This window comes from Alosa pseudoharengus, unplaced genomic scaffold (genome assembly GCF_046254945.1).
Source record: "Alosa pseudoharengus isolate Yale_2024_CS ecotype anadromous, Long Island Sound unplaced genomic scaffold, YU_APseudo_1.1 YU_APseudo_1.1_scf_21, whole genome shotgun sequence".
Lineage (NCBI taxonomy): Eukaryota > Metazoa > Chordata > Actinopteri > Clupeiformes > Clupeidae > Alosa > Alosa pseudoharengus.
Genome location: NW_027468674.1, coordinates 12,680 through 29,521, shown reverse-complemented (window position 1 = coordinate 29,521; position 16,842 = coordinate 12,680).

Sequence of the window (16,842 nt, the reverse complement as noted above, 5' to 3'; positions counted from 1 at the left end):
CAGGGTAGAGGCAAGGGTGCCTGATCTGTGAAGGGTGGTTTTGTTCACATCCTTCGCAGTGATCTCTGATATAGCGTTTAATCAGACTGTTCAAAACGGTGATCACTGCTGCTTTGACGCTGTCCAATATAGGCTGACTAAACACATGATTCAGCAGCAAATGAGTTAGCAAATTGGAATCCTCCTTCTCAGCAGCAGCGGATCTGAGTGCCTCATCATCATTTGACACCAAAGTATCAAAGGGATGTGTATCTCATTTTCTTTAGCCTTTTCCTTATCCTCACCCACTTGACGAGAGAGTGTAATGAAAGACAGATGTGTTTCATTCTTCAGGCAACAAAAACACCTGAAATACACATTCTCATCATCTGTAGGTACAGAGCACCACGCCGCAGAGGTACTCTCTTCACCCCCCGATTTAGCTTTCAAACAGTTACCGATGATCTCTTGACACGTTTTAAAGTCGTAAGATCTCAAAATGATGGGGTCCTGTTCCGTCATAGTATACATACTCAGCTGCCCCAACTGAAAATAAAAGTCGTAGCCTAAAATGATATTACACCATCTCTCTTTTCCTCCTAGCTCGTTGGGAGGAGGATCTTGATATCTGGAGGTAAAAATGGGCTTCTGTTTTTTCCTTGCTGGAGCGTTCGCCAAGCCTTCGTCAGGTTTAGAAATCCTGTTTTGAGGAGTGAGTACTTCGCTAGACGATCCCGCAACAACATCCATATCAATAATGAGCGCATCTTCCTCACTGCCACTGGCACTGCCACTAGCACTGCCGCTAGCACTAGCACTGTCAGTACCTCTCATTCTCTCAGCCATGTTTGCTCTTTCTCTCTAGCTGAAACATAGAAGACTGTATGTGGTCTTTTATCCTCTCACTAACCGATTCTCTATTTTTACAACCCATCGGCGCTTGATCACCTAACGTGTCTTAATGCTTAAGGAATGTCTGTGTTTGCAACATAGGCTACATATATGTAATCCTACACCATCTCCCCCCAATCCTATTGTGCTTGAACTTTCAACCGCATGTCATAAGGCTTAAAGGAGAATTTTAAAAAGGTTACCCGGGGCCCGATTGCATCTGCTCCTTTTATTCTCTCTGTGTTTACGACCCTCGTCCTTGATGGCCCAGCGTGACTTAATGCTTAAGGAATGCCCCGCGTTTGCAACATAGGCTACATGTATGTAATCCTACACCAACCCCTATTGTGCTTGAACTTTCAATCGCATGCCATAAGGCTTAAAGGAGAATTTTAAAAAGGTTACCCGGGGCCCCGATTGCATCTGCTCCTTTTATCCTCTCTGTGTTTACGACCCTCGTCCTTGATGGCCCAGCGTGACTTAATGCTTAAGGAATGCCTGTGTTTTTCAACATACATGTGCACGTGCAAGTTCAACCCCTATCCCCCATGCTGTGCTTGTTTTTCACATTTTTTGATTCCTCCCATTTGTTTAATCACGCCCCCTCCACATCTCCCGTTTTTCAGTCATTTGCAGCCAAACCATCCGAGGGAGAAGACGTGCGACTATAGGAGCTCCAGGCTCTGAACTCAGGCTCTCTCGCAGGCATCCCCAGGACTCTGTCTGCCTGCCTCTACCGCTACTACTAGGCCCAGGCCCAGGCTCTGAACTCAGACTCTCTCGCAGGCATCCCCAGGACTCTGCCTGCCTGCCTACCGTTACTACTAGGCCCAGGCCCAGGCTCTGAACTCAGACTCTCTCGCAAGTCACGCACGCCACACAGGCTCCACACAAATTCTGTTCAACTCTGCTGCCTCACACTCAGGTTGTGCTTTACAGACTTTGATTTTAATTTCCTTTTATTTTTTCAATAATACATTTTTAAAAAGTATTACTTCTTTTTATACATTTTTTAAAAACTTTAAACTTTTTAGGTTTTAAGGTACCAGAGGGAAAGAGAGAGAGAGAGACACACAGAAAAAAACAAAAAAAACAAAGCCATCCCCACCCCTTCGCACGACGTCATAAGACACGCCTGCAGAAAGTAAGACCTCCCATCATGACGTCATAAGATACGCCTACCTCACGTGATCAAGAATAGGCTTGTTTGACTTCGGCTGAGTCTGACTTGGTCTGGCTTACTACGTAAACGTGATCTTCAGAGCCTAGCCGGGAGGAGCTACAACAGAGGGCAGCTCATCCCGGACAGAAAGGCTACAGTCTGCCTGACGTGACTCGCGGGAGACATCGCGGGAGATATCGCGGAATGTTGTTTGCAATAAACACAGCAGAACTTTCATTCTTACTCATTAAAATGAGCATGATGACTGACGAAATAAATTCTTATGATGTAGTTTAAATAAACCACTGTTGTCATACAGTTAACAGGCCTGCATTGTAGCACATAAATTCAATATCAAGTGTTTTCCCTATATGTGTGTCTATCTATTTAGCCAACAGCAGAAAATAACAGAATATCCAAACGTTTTCAGTAGGCTAGCCTACCATTGTTGCAGAAATCACGTATAAGAAGGTATCCCTTCGATTTCTGTTTATTTTCGCATATTCCAACATAAGGAAGCAGCATGAGCCTCTAGTCATAATCGTCATGAGGACATTCCTCCCAAATGGCCCTATCACGTCTTTGAACTGGCCCTATCACGTCTTTGAACTGACGTCATGAGGGCATGTTTCAGCTCATGCAGCTCGTGGAAGGCAACTGCAAGATCTGTCTGCAGGCTAAGACTCCCGCGATATTTTAAGGCCATGTGACATGGTGTCACGGTGGTAAGTCCCTCCCCGGCTGACAGAAGTCGGACAGAATTTCTAACCAGTATGCATTGCGTCCATCCCAGTATGCATTGTGTTCAACCCAGCATACATCACATCAAGTCAGATCTGCACAGATCTGCCGCAAGTCGAACTCCCCTAATGATCTGGAAGGTAACGCCCCCTGGCCCCTAGCCCCGCCCTCTTAATCAGCACATTTTTTATTTAATTAGGGCCATCCATCACTTTTGACATAAGGTGGATTATATATCTCTCTGGTAACTGCTTCTCCGTGTGCTTCATTCTACTATGAAAACAAGAATAAGAGACACTGGCACATGTGTTAGGTTTACGAAAGAGGAAATAAATCATTTTATTTAGATAAGTCTAACAATTTCATTAAATAATCAGGAACAACAACTTCAGGTAAATAACATAAACATATGTTTACAAACTACAAGACAACAGTATAACAAAGATCAACAAAATACTTTAACATGATGAACAAAGCATCAATTGATATTATAGCATAACAAAGCATCAATTTACATTCACACATATAAACAATTAAAACATTAAAAGAAAATCAATACATTTAACAACCATACAGCATTTAATTCGATACAATATATAATTAACGATATCATTTGCCCTACACATAAGGTGATACACTAACGCCGCATTCACACCAGATCCGTGGTGTGTGTGTTGTCACAGCTGTGGCGTGTGTGTGTGTGTCCATCTAAGCCTAGCAGACGATGAGGTGTAAATGCTACTGGAGTTGGTGTCCCTGTCTGTGTTAGAAGGATAGGCAAAGTGTATGCTTTCTACCTGACATGGGACTTGACCAAGCTCAAAATAAAGAAATTGTCAGATAAGAAAATTAGAAATTGAATTACAAATCTAAGCAAACTTCCTGAATTTCCCCTTGGGGATCAATAAAGTGTCTATCTATCTATCTATCTATCTATCTATCTATCTATCTAAACTATAATCACTATAATCCCTGTCATTATTGTTATAAGCAACACTCTTATCACAACCAGAAATGTGCATACGCCCAGTTGGGCGAACACACACACACACACACACACAAACATCATTGTCTTCCTCTTCATCCAGAAACTACCCATCCATGTCCCATGTCCATGCCATTGTGGTCCTTGGGGTCATGTTTGCCATCAGCAGTCGGCTGCTTTCACCTCAGTTGCACGTACTTCTCTCCCTCCATCTAAAATAACAAAAAATCACAGGTCTGATAGTGAATAGGTTGTTTAGTTTTATTTTGCATTACTTCCACATAATCTTAATCACCATCAACTCTTTTCACTAAAAGTATTTTTGTCACTGGAGGACTCCAATATTGCTTGGAGAGGTAACATTAGTCTCAGAGCTCACTATTAGTGTTATTGCCTTGGTTAAACCATACATAGCATACCAGCTTACAAGCAAACATTGATTCATGAACATGAGTCAGGAGATATGACAGAAAACATCTAAACAGCGTATGCATACACATACACACCGTGCATAGGCTACTGCAGTTGCGTAAAGACAAATTACCCCCATAAAATTATGTGTCGACATGTAGGCTTGGGTATATGAGCTCCCATCATAGTTAGCCACCCAAAAACCTCATAATCGTAGAAGCCAACCTTACAGCCTAAAAGTTAAACAATACTAAGACACATTTCTAACAAATCTTCAGTCATGTATTGATGAAAACAACAGTCAATGAATAAAATCCTTACACCATCGGTGATCAACACAGTCTTCACGTCGGTAACATAACATTACGTTGTCATTCATGTCAGATGTTTCTATCTAAGTAAGCTAAGCAACTTGGCTACAAACAACTGTAAATTGTGTTATACATATTACGAAGGAATGAAAGGTTTATTTGACAATAAAATACCGATTAGGCGTACTTGACATAAAGTTGCCAGTCATGAAGCAAGGGAGTGAACTTTATCGCGACTACGCGTCAAGGACATGTTGCAGCCTCTCCTGATGCTAACGTTACCTAACTTAGCTAGTTTTCTGTATCATCAGATGACAAGCAAGCAACATCGTTCAAAATAGAACAAATCGTTAAAGTTTCAGTCCTAGTAGGTCTGTAATTTTGGTTGACATATAGTAACCCCCCAAAAATGATTGAAAATAATGAGTTTACTAAAGATTACGGTGTGCTAAAATACAAGCTGTCATATCAGCTGAAGTGAACACACACACGCATTATGTTACGGCCATGCATACAAGGTGTAATTACCAGCAAAAATAACTTTTAAAAACGATTTTGAAGTAATAACATGGATAACAAGTAGTAATAACATAAAAAGACTTGTTTTTACCTCAGATGATCCAGTAGTTTCTCCTTTAGACGACGTGAAGATCAACGATGCATAGTGCTTCCTGCTGTTTTTCCTCTAGTGGAGGGAGACGTCAACTCTTGATTTTTCCTTCACGTAGTAAAAGTAATTCGCGCCACAAATCTCTTAACCAATCATATCGCCAGAAAGCCTATGATGTGACGTTTTTGAGGAAGTTTTCATTGATAAAATTGGTTGGGGTATGGCAGAGTTATTAGACTGAACGTCATCGGTACTGGGATACCGAAATTAGAACGTGCGGTCTGCAAAGGGTTAAGCCGGGTGACAAAGTACTCGCGCTACTCCCTGTCCCTGGTTCGTCATTACAGTGCCGATTTAGTGGTCCGTATACAATCAAGCGTAAAATATCTGACCGTGATTATGTAATCCATACGCCGGAGCGCCGTCAAAGCTCACGGATGACTCACGTGAACATGCTCAAACCGTACTTCGAGCGAAAGTGCGATACCGCAACACTCTCCGTGGTCCTGAATCAGGAGCCTCTGCTCACTAAAGTGACACCTGTTATGTTATCCTCGTTGGTGGGTACTGAGGAAGATGACATAACAGACCCAAGTAGGTCTGTCCCGGTAGGCAGGCTGAGGAACTCGGAGATGCTGGCGAAACTTCCAGAGTTCCTCTCGTATCTAATGCCTTCTGAGAGTAAGTCCAACGGCTGATATGCAACTTTAGAAATCTTTTCGGTGACGTGCCGTCGCAAACTACAGTGCTCGAGCATGATATTGATGTTGGTTCCACTCCACCGATTAAGCAGCATCCATATCGAGCTAACCCCATCAAAAGGGCACATTTGCAACGGGAAGTAGACTACATGTTACGCCATAACATCGCTGAGCCCAGCGTTAGCGCTTGGAGCTCCCCTTGCATTCTCGTAGGCAAATCTGATGGTTCTCTGCGTTTCTGTACGGATTACCGTAAAGTTAATTCGGTTACGAAGCCAGATTGTTTTCCTCTGCCTCGTGCAGATGACTGTGTAGACAGGGTGGGGGCCGCTGTTTACGTCAGTAAATTCGACATGCTCAAGGGCTATTGGCAAGTCCCGTTAACCGCTCGCGCCAGGGAAATCTCTGCATTCGTCACCCCCGACGCATTTCTAAACTATCGGGTAATGGCATTTGGAATGCGTAACGCCCCATCCTGTTTCCAAAGGCTGGTAAATATCGTCTTAAATGGCATGTCTGACTGTGAAGCCTTTTTAGACGATATCGTGGTATACAGTCAGACATGGCCAGCACACATGCGTCAGATCCGCGAGCTGTTCCAGCGGTTGACAGATGCCAATCTCACACTAAACTTAGCTAAGTGTGAATTCGCCAAAGCTAAAATTACATACTTAGGCCAAGTAGTAGGTGGGGGTGAAGTTCGGCCCGTGGAGGCCAAAGTTGCGGCGATCCTAGAATTCCCTGCGCCTGATGACCGACGCAGTCTTAGGTATGGTAGGATACTACCGTAGCTTTTGCCAGAACTTCTCGTCCGTAGTGTCACCACTCACTGACTTATTGAGTCCAAAAGTTCCATTCGTATGGACTGACAAGTGCCAGTGTGCATTCGAGACTGTAAAGAGTCTTCTTATTTCCGCACCCGTGCTGCAAGCCCCCGATTTCGGCCGACCATTTAATCTCGCGGTCGATGCGAGTGATGTAGGAGCAGGAGCTGTCCTTCTCCAACGTGGTCCTGACGACGTCGAGCATCCCGTGTGCTACTTTTCTCGAAAGTTCAATTCACATCAGCGAGCATATTCGACTATCGAAAAAGAAGCACTCAGCCTCGTGCTCGCAATTCAACAATTCGAGGTTTACCTCGGCTCGTCATCTTATCCAATCACAGTGTACAGTGACCACGACCCATTGCGCTTCTTAAATAAGATGCACAACTCCAACCAACGCCTTATGCGTTGGAGCCTTATTCTACAACCGTATGACCTCGAAATAATGCATGTGCGCGGGGCAGATAGTATCATAGCCGATGCATTATCTCGTGTCCATTAGGTTGAGGATTTGTTTTGCTTTACGTTTGACAGCCATTGATGTTCGAGCTTCAGTTAGGCTGCCGTTAGTTTAGAAGTTGGGTCACTGGTAGTAATATTCTGTTTGAGAATCCTAGGTCCGAGAAAAAAAAAAAAAAAAAACACTGCGTTATGCATCTCTTGAATGGCTTAGGTATTTTAAAATGTGTGTGTATATCTATGTGCTTGAATATGTGTGAATGTTTCCATGCTTGACTTGGTCGTGTATGACTGGGTTCTTGAATTTCAGTTGTATACAGTATTCACTGGTTTTGTGATTCCTAGCTTATGATGGCTAGAGCCACCATTTCGGTGGGAGGGTGTTACGAACCCTTATTGTTTAGTTAGTTTGCAGTCATGTTGAGCTCCCCCTGCTGGGGCGAGTATGTCTTGCGTTTGTGCTTTCACCTTTTTCCGTGTGCCCACAGGTTAACTACCCATAATCAGGTGCACCTGGCACAGCCTACTTAAGGCCACCCGCTGCTTGCCTCAGTCTCTCTCTCTCTCACCAAACAGATGAGGATCGTGTGACCGGCTTGTAGCCAGCGCCATCACCTTCGTCTGTTTTCCCAAACATTATCCCCTGCGAGGGATCGTACTCTCGTGCCTTTTGGCCGCTTTTGACCATTCTTGCGAGGGTTACAAAATAAACTACCCCTCTTTTTGATAATCCGTCTCTTTGGTCTCTTAATCCATGTTTAGTGCTTATCATGGGCCGTAACAATAGGCATGGTATGTTTATGACATAAAAGAGGAATTTATTGAACGCATTTGATCACAGCTGATTATGCAGAAACCGCTAATTACACAGAAACATTTTCAACTGGAGCAAAACAATGCATGAATGTAGCTTCTGCGCTTCACATGAAACACAATTGAGACAATAGATTGACCATATTGGACAACTGCAAAGCCTTATCATAGGCATGTACATTCATGACATAAAAAGTGTAACTTAGCCTATAGAACGAAAATGACAAATTACGCAGTCGGCTAAACATTTTGAACTTGCGCAAAACTGATGAACCCAGCATCAGTGCGTCGCATAAATTAAAACACAAATTGAAGCAACAACTTGACCATTGGACAATCCTACCACAAAACCTTTCCATCGGCCTGCAACGTTTTATAAAAAGTGGAATATGAATGCATTTCATCACACCTGGCAATTAAACAGAGCTGTGGCTGTTCGTGATTTGACTGATTCTTGAGAGCGAGGAGCGAGATATTTGCACCGCTCAGCTCCGTTCACTAGCTCTGATTCGGAGGCACATCACATATGTAAAGATTATAAAAACTGATTCTTTTTCGATTCATGGCACGGTTCTTATTCAAAGAAGCAGGTGAAAAAGTGGGATGATGCTGCAATTGAGACTCTTCAGGCCTGCTTCGAGTGCACTGACTGGGAGGTGCTAACGCTGGGCAAGAGCCTAGAGTCGGCTGCAGATGTGGTAACCGACTACATAACTTTCTGTGAGGCGATGATTGTCCCTACTAAGACTGTTAAGGTATTTTCTAACAACAAGCCTTGGATAACAAAAGCCCTGAAATCAACTCTAAATGAAAAGAAAATTGAGTCCAAACTCATTCAAAATAAACTGAATAAACAATTAAAAGCAGCAAAGAGGGAATATAAGGAGAGAATTGAGAGAAACTTCCTGGAAGGTAAGCCAAGAGATGCATGGCAAGGAGTCAAAACCCTAGCTGGCCTCCCCAACAACAACTCAGCTCTACCCACCACCGGGGAAAAAGACTGCATTGACATGGCCAGTTTTACTGCAGGTTCCAGAATTGGACTACTCGCAGGAGAGGGAGAAACTGACAGAGGAGCTCACTGCTAGGATGCCGGGCTATGTAAATCGGGAGCTGCAGCAGACGGAGGTTGAGCTGGTGTTGAGAAGGACGAGGCCGGGCTATGTAAATTGGGAGCTGCAGCAGGTGGATGTTGAGCTGGTGTTGAGAAGGACGAGGCCAAATAAAGCACCAGGGCCAGACCACCTCTTTAACCGCCTGCTGAAGGCCTGCAGTGACCAGCTTGCTGGTGTCTACTGCCACCTCTTTAACCGCCTGCTGAAGGCCTGCAGTGACCAGCTTGCTGGTGTCTACTGCCACCTCTTTAACCGCCTGCTGAAGGCCTGCAGTGACCAGCTTGCTGGGGTCTACTGCCACCTCTGGCTGAACATTCTATCCCCTCAGTCTGGAAATCTTCCATCATATGCCCTGTGTCTAAAAAGAGTAACCCCACCTGCGACAATGACTACCGACCCGTGGCCTTAACATCCCTGGTCATGAAAGGCTTTGAGAGGCTAATGATCACACAACTACAGGCGGAGGTCAGTAAGTACGTTGACCCGCTTCAGTTTGCGTACAAACATCACAGAGGGGTAGACGACGCCACACTGACGCTGCTGCATGGAGCCTATACCCACCTTGAGAAGCCCAAGTCCTTTGTACAGCTGGTGTTCATAGACTTCTCGAGTGCCTTTAACACTGTGCAACCCCATCTAATGGGACAACATCTTATCCAGATGGAGGTCAATCCCCACCTCATACTCTGGGTGCTCGTATTCCTGACAGACAGACACCAGAGAGTGAGAGTTAACGGCCACCTCAGCTCATCCAGAAGGATCTCTACAGATGCTCCACAGGGCTCTGTCATCTCACCAGTTCTTTACACTCTCTACACCAACAACTGCAGAAGAACAAACCCAGACATTACATACATCAAGTATTCTGACGACACTGTCATCATGGACTCCACAAACTCATCCGATCAGCTACAGTCTGAGCTGGCCACTTTTTAAAACTGGTGCAGCCGGAACTGCCTTGATCTCAATATCACTAAAACAAAAGAACTAATAATAGACTTCAGAAAGCCCCCCCCCACCATCCCCACTCTGACTGTCAACAACCAGCTGATAGCTGGTTGTTGACAGTTGACACATACAGATATCTTGGGACAATAATCGACCACAAACTCAACTTCAAAACAAATACCGATACCATTTACTCCAAGTGTCAGCAGTGTCTCTTTTTCCTACGTAAACTCCGCAAACTCCAGGTCCACCAATCCGTTCTGACAGCATTCTACAGATGTTTCATTGAATCCATAATCACCTTCAACATCACTTCCTGGTTTGGAGCACTGTCCAACATCCATAGGAACCCACTAAACAGAATCATCAAACTGAGCAGTAAAATAACTGGACAACAGCAGGAATCACTCAGCAGCATATACAACAAAAGGACTAAGCAAAAAGCAAAACAAATCACTTTGGACATCACACACACTCTACACAGTCAGTATGGCCTCCTACCCTCAGGCCACAGATACAGAGCACCTACACTAAGGACAAATAGAGCCCTGTCAAGCTTTGTCCCAGCATCCATTAGACTTTTGAATGGTTGAACTGTCTTCTCTCTCTTTTAACACCTTGGACTCTTTTTAACTATTATTTATTGTCCCTCCACTGTGGAGATATTAACAACTTATTTATTCATCAGGCTCAGCAAAGTTTTTATTATCTGCCATATGTCCAGTGTGGGCTGAAGATGATGTGTGTGTGTGTGTTTGTTTATTGTATGTATTGTACAATACATACAATCACACCCTGATGCTCTTCCACAAGAAGTTCCAGTGAAGTTCCTAACAGAAAAATAAAGTTCTTTGAATTGAATTGAATTGAATTGATTATTATTTTTTAATGCGTTCTGCGGAGAAGGGAGAGTGGCTTTTTTTTTGACTACGTAGTTAAGGCGGCAGGCGTGTTTTGCCAAGACGGCCGCCTTGACTGCAAAGTGCTGCGGGAAACCCTGAGTTTTTCGGAAACGCAATTCTAGTTTTTATAAGTAACTATTTACTTTATTTCTAAGAATAAAATTCTACAACAGATCACCTAATAAGAAATTAAGGCCTGCCTCGAATACAAGATTGCCCCAAATAAAGACCTACTTTGCACAGCCTAAGTAAATAAAAGACCCCGGTCACAATTTGAGGTAAGCGGGTCGGATCGCGGTACGGGTATAATTTTGTCATTATTTAGTATTCACGGTCCAAGTTGCAGTTGGGTTGATTAAAATATTGGGTGAGCTTGGGCGCTTGTGACCAAACCCGTGCAACACTGATATAAAGTTATTAGTGCTTTCAGCCACCGACATGAGCCAGCACATGAAAATATAGTACTGAAACCTATAATATATTGCACCTTCAAATGCACCTTTTCATGATCTTGTCTAATTTTACAGCAGTGTGTCTTATTTTGACATACACCTATACAAACATCTATAGCAGGGGTGTCCAAACTACAGCCCGCCACACACTTTAATCTGGGCTGCTGAGCATTTATTAGTTTATCATAGATCCGGCCTGCCACGCACTTTAATTTGGCCGGCCGAGCATTTAATTAGGTTATCATAGGCTGCTCATTATTTTTTTCCAGCGATAGACGACGTTGTGATTAACTTTAGGCTACTGCAAACTGCTTTACACACTTATTAGTGAGCGTTTACAATGGCAATGTCAAAACAGCTTGTTACAGTGGGCATCGCTTTCAAATGACCACTTCTGTCGCGCATTACGAGGCGTGAAGCTGCGTGAAGCTTTAGTACCACTTTCAACCACTGTGCGTCGCTCTGCCTGCCGCCCCTTCTGAAAAAGCAGGAGACTTGCCGAGAGTAATCCCAGCCTATGAATTCAATAACAAAATAAATCATGCATAATTAAACATTATCTCGATTTAGGCTACTTGGGTATGGCTTAAGGCTTGACTACACGGTGGTAACGAAAATCGAAATCGAAATTTGCTGTCTACATTATTGTCAGTGTTGGGGGTAACGCAACTACGCAAATCAAAACAGTGGTGTGATAATTGAGCCAGTAGAGAAATAACTGTTCAGAATTAATCTGTAGCCTTGGGTAGGCTTCTGCAGAAAATAATGTTGTTGCCGATGTAATACTATCTGGCGACGTTTTTAGCAGGCTATGCAATAGAGGCTTAGACCAGTGGTCCCCAACCACCGGGCCGTGGGACATTCCTAACCGGGCCGTAGCCTACGACATGAGTTTTAAAAAAATACATGCAAACTAAACTCAATTTAATTCGCAATAATGTCACGTTTTTATATGGCATAGGCCTATATGCAGTTGTTTGATTGCACGCATGTTTGCATTTTGCAAGGTCTATTTTCTTACGTCTGTCTGTCCCGCCTTCAACACTTTACATATTGCCTTCAGCGCTGCGCAGCCTCAGGTCAGCTCACTTCACTTGATTAGTTCTTGGCGAACGGTAGTGTCACACGAAGTTAGCTAAACTGCTAGAATGAGCATCAAAAAACAAACATCTTTAACAGGTCACTGGCCAGAGTGTTCGAGAGCCGCTGCAGAGATTTCTTACAGAAAAAAAGTCACCGTTAGCCGCACATTTTAGTGATGAGGACTGGGTGTCAAAACTCGCTTACCTGTGTGGCATATTCGGGTTGCTTAATGACCTCAACCTGTCAGGGGAGAATGACGACTGTTTAAACTGGCAGATAAAGTCGCTGCATTTAAAGCCAAGCTTAATTTGTGGGGATGAATGTGGACGGGGTGTATTTGATATGTTCCAAACAGTAGTGGGGGTTTTGGGAGAGACTGAGGCAGGGCCCTTTCTCTCGCAGCTGGTGCGCGATCACGTTGTTGCGCTTTCAAATGAGTTTGAGCGTTAGGCTACTTCCCATCCTCCAAAGATCCACGGCAAACCAATGAGTGGGTCCCCAACCCATTTGTCAATATACCGAATAGTCCTATCTTGTCAGCGCAGGAGGAAGAGCAGTTGATCGAAATTGCAAATGACGGTGGTCTTAAGAGTGTGTATGAGGAAACCTCTCTGGCGGGTTTTTGGATCAAAACCAAAGCAGAATATCCCGAGATAGCCGTAAAAGAGCTGAAAACGTTGCTACCATTTCCCACCACGTATCTATGTGAGGCCGGGTTTTCTGCAATGACTGCAACTAAGACCAAATTGCGCAATCGACTGGACATTTCAAACACACTGAGGGTGTCACTGTCTTCCATCACCCCCAGATGGAACCTTCTTGTTGATAGATGTAGCTTCAAGTTGTTAAATTTTCATAGTTCATATTGTTCAATTCTTCAAGTTCACGTTTTTCCCATTTTTAAGAGTTTGTTACCTTCACTGTTCATACATAACTGGAGCTAGTTCTTTTCAAGTAGGCTAATGCATGCACAACACATATGGAACATGGAAACCCGCCCCTCCCCCCGGTCCGTGAAAAAAAAATGGGAATCAAACCGGTCCATGGTACATAAAAGGTTGGGGACCCCTGGCTTAGACAACTATGACCCACGTTTTGGTTTTGTAAATTAATTTGCCCTACTTCTTGACTGCAATGTAGTCAATTGACTGCTTGACATGTCACTTTTATTTTTCTGTACAATAAACAAATACATCTGCTTTATGCCGCAGAATTACATTCATATTTGGCTGACTTCTGCAGACGCGCAAAAAAACACTGCCAGGCCATCCTTAAAAATATTTTCGTTTGCCGTAACCCGACCGACCCTGTCAATTTAGAACCGACCCAAATATTTTTTTTTTCCCCTTTTAGTCCGACAGACTTGCCGGTTGTAAACTTGCGTTAAGACCGACCGATTTTTTACTCTAAACAACCAGTAGGCTACAAATAAAATACTATTTATTTTAGTAGGCCTAAGTATTGTGAATATAAATTGCCTACATACAAACGTAGGCTCTCTTAAATAAAACCCTGTGGCATCATCTCTAGACCATTGGTTTACGCATGTCACACTATGGCCTATAAGCTTCGTTTCATTCACACAAACATCTCGACTCAAAGCTTATTACTTGGCACGAAGCTCTGGAAGAACTGTGCCCAGATCTTTTCCCATTCTTTCTCCCCTCTAGTCTAACAGTGACCGTGTTGAAGAATTGAAATTGGTTGTGGTCTTTTCAGCATTTCTCAAAATAAGGGCTTAACCCAGATTCGAACTCTTGGACAGGGGACTGATAACTGCTGCGTAACAGCGGCTGTCATCAGCCGGCCTTAACGCACTGTGCCACAGAATTGACGGAGTGGGTGAATAGCCTAGGGATAAATAACAATAGAGTACACAACTGTTTCACCAGCACATTTAAATGACTTGACTAAAATCGTGCATAACTGGAGGTACACCTGTTATCTGAGCAGTCTGTATGTCCTCATTTTGCGAATGGCATTGTGTCATGTAAGGTTGCAAAATCTAGAGAAATGTGTGAGGTGGTCAGCAAGGGACAATTGAGACACACATTGGATTGTGTTATTACTCGAACATTCCACACTATCCACAGCTGTGGTATCGAGGGCAGGAGGATTACTGTTAGCGCAGGCTTTATATAAAATTCTTCAACAGAAGGCCTGCCTCGAATGCAGGCTTGCCCAAAATAAATGCTTGTGGTTTGCGCAGCCTACAGTAAGTAGGTTAAATAACAGACCCGCCACAATGTGCGGTATGATGAATTTTTACGAGCAAGATGTTTTTGGTGCCCTGCATGTTCTTAAATAACAATGATCATCAGTAGGCTAATATTCGACCATTATTTTGTGTAAATGGGCTATGCATTGGGTTAGACACCAGGGGCCATATTCACAAAGCCTTTTATCTTACCACTAGTAGGAGTAGGCTACTCCTAAATAGCAATAAAAGATTTTAGCTATAGGTGTTTCTCTTATTAAGTTATTCACAAAGCCTTTTAGACCTAGGCTACTCTTAGTAAGGGAAAATGACAACTCCTGAACAGATTCTGGAGCTGAGCGCTCTAGAATCTTTGACTAACAGTCTAAGAGTGAGTGAGTCTTCGTTGCTATGGATGACGTTAATGCACGAGCACAAGTGCACAAGTGACCACCTTGATTGGCTGATGATTGTAACGCGGGAATGATTCCAAACACCTCCCTTACGATGAGTGGCAGGTGACAGGTCTGAGAATGCGTGCGCTACACAAGGACGGAAGATGATGAATATCTGAATAAAAAGGCCTAGCCTAAATGAATCAAGAGTAAGGCAAAACAAATAGCCTAGTAGCCTAATAAAACATACGGATTGATGAAGTATCTTTGTAATATTATTAAATTAATCTGTTACTATGCCTATGCCTACGCTTGCAAAAGAGAACATTTTAATTTGATTCACAATAATGTTGACAATGAGTAGCCTAGTTTTGGTTGTTGTTGGTGGCATTATTGCATGTTAGTTATGCCTACAATGCAAAATTGCTTCCTCACGATTGGAAGCTCCTGTAGCCGCATAGGATTTCAGGCGAAATGCCACAAAACTGATTTGTGAATAGGTCTGTGAGTTAGGAGTCCTCTTGACTTTTAAGCTGTCACAGCTGGTGGGAAGGTGTGATTTGTTGGGGGAAGGTGTGATTTGCAGGGCCGGATTAACTGGGCACAAATGTCTGATGGCCCCCCTGCCCCCCAGTCAACGTGAATCGGTCAGTTAACCTGTTGAGGAGTGAATTATTTTCCTGTTTCCTTATAGAATTCTAAGCAAACGATCTATAGTTTCAGTGTTCTCAATACAGTCTATGGGGGAAATCTCTGAGGGTAATTGTCACATCATAATGTGGAACTCTCGGTTCGCAAACATTCTAATCACATATTTGTGACCGTACTCCTCTAGGCCTATATCTATACTATACTATATGTGTTTCTTCTACGGCTGCAAACGGGATTCACTCGCAGTTAACCAAATATTTCTTTATTAGGGCAGGGCAGGCATATTTCTGGCTATTAAATTATTTCTAAACCAGTCTGCTAAAGTCTGTAGTGAAGTCTGTGTAGCAAGGGCGTAGATTTGCGTGGGGTCCGAAGGACGTGTCCACACCAATATCAAATAATGACTGAAATGTCCCCACCAATATTTAGGTCGAAACGGAAAAACGCGCCTCATGCAAAGGGTTAACATAATTTCCCACTTCAGTACCGCCACCCAAAATACGTCTTTGAGACAGGTTTGTTTTTTGATTGACTTAGCTCGCTGTAGCCTATGCTGTCGATTAAAAGTTTTTGGCACACTTAGCTGCAAAGATCTTAGCTCTACAATCTTTGCTTGGCTGTGGATTCGAGGATGTCGGGCAAGAAAAGAAAGGCGGAGGACATCAGAAGGTATTGTAGGCCTAAGTCATAATATTATGCGGTATTTCAAGGCATATAAATGCCAGAAACTTCGTTTTTTGGTACACATTTAGTTGACAGTGATATATGTGTATAGCCTATTAAATGGACGTTGGAATCGACCAAATACCAGCTAGATCGCGATGGCATTTGTGTACTATGACAATGGTTACTACTAGGGAATTCATGCTTTTAACCAGCATTGCTATAAATATTTGCTGAAATGAATGAAAATGGCAAAAACACGAGGATGTCAGTGAAAACAAATGCATTTCTATGGGCTTGACGTGGTGGAGATAGAACATGAATGCAAAACATTGTTTCCAACCGTTTTCTCACTCATAATGGCAATCGATTTGTTACTTTGTCAGATGACAGAAAAAGCAACCCAGCCGCTACCCTTATCAGACAGCGGTGGTGTGGCAGGGTCACTCAGCAGCAGGTTCTTGAATACGGACATGGTGGTTAATTGATTTTTTAGTGTTAGCTAGTTATAGGCTAGTTAGACCTAGTGAATACTACTGGTCTTCTTCG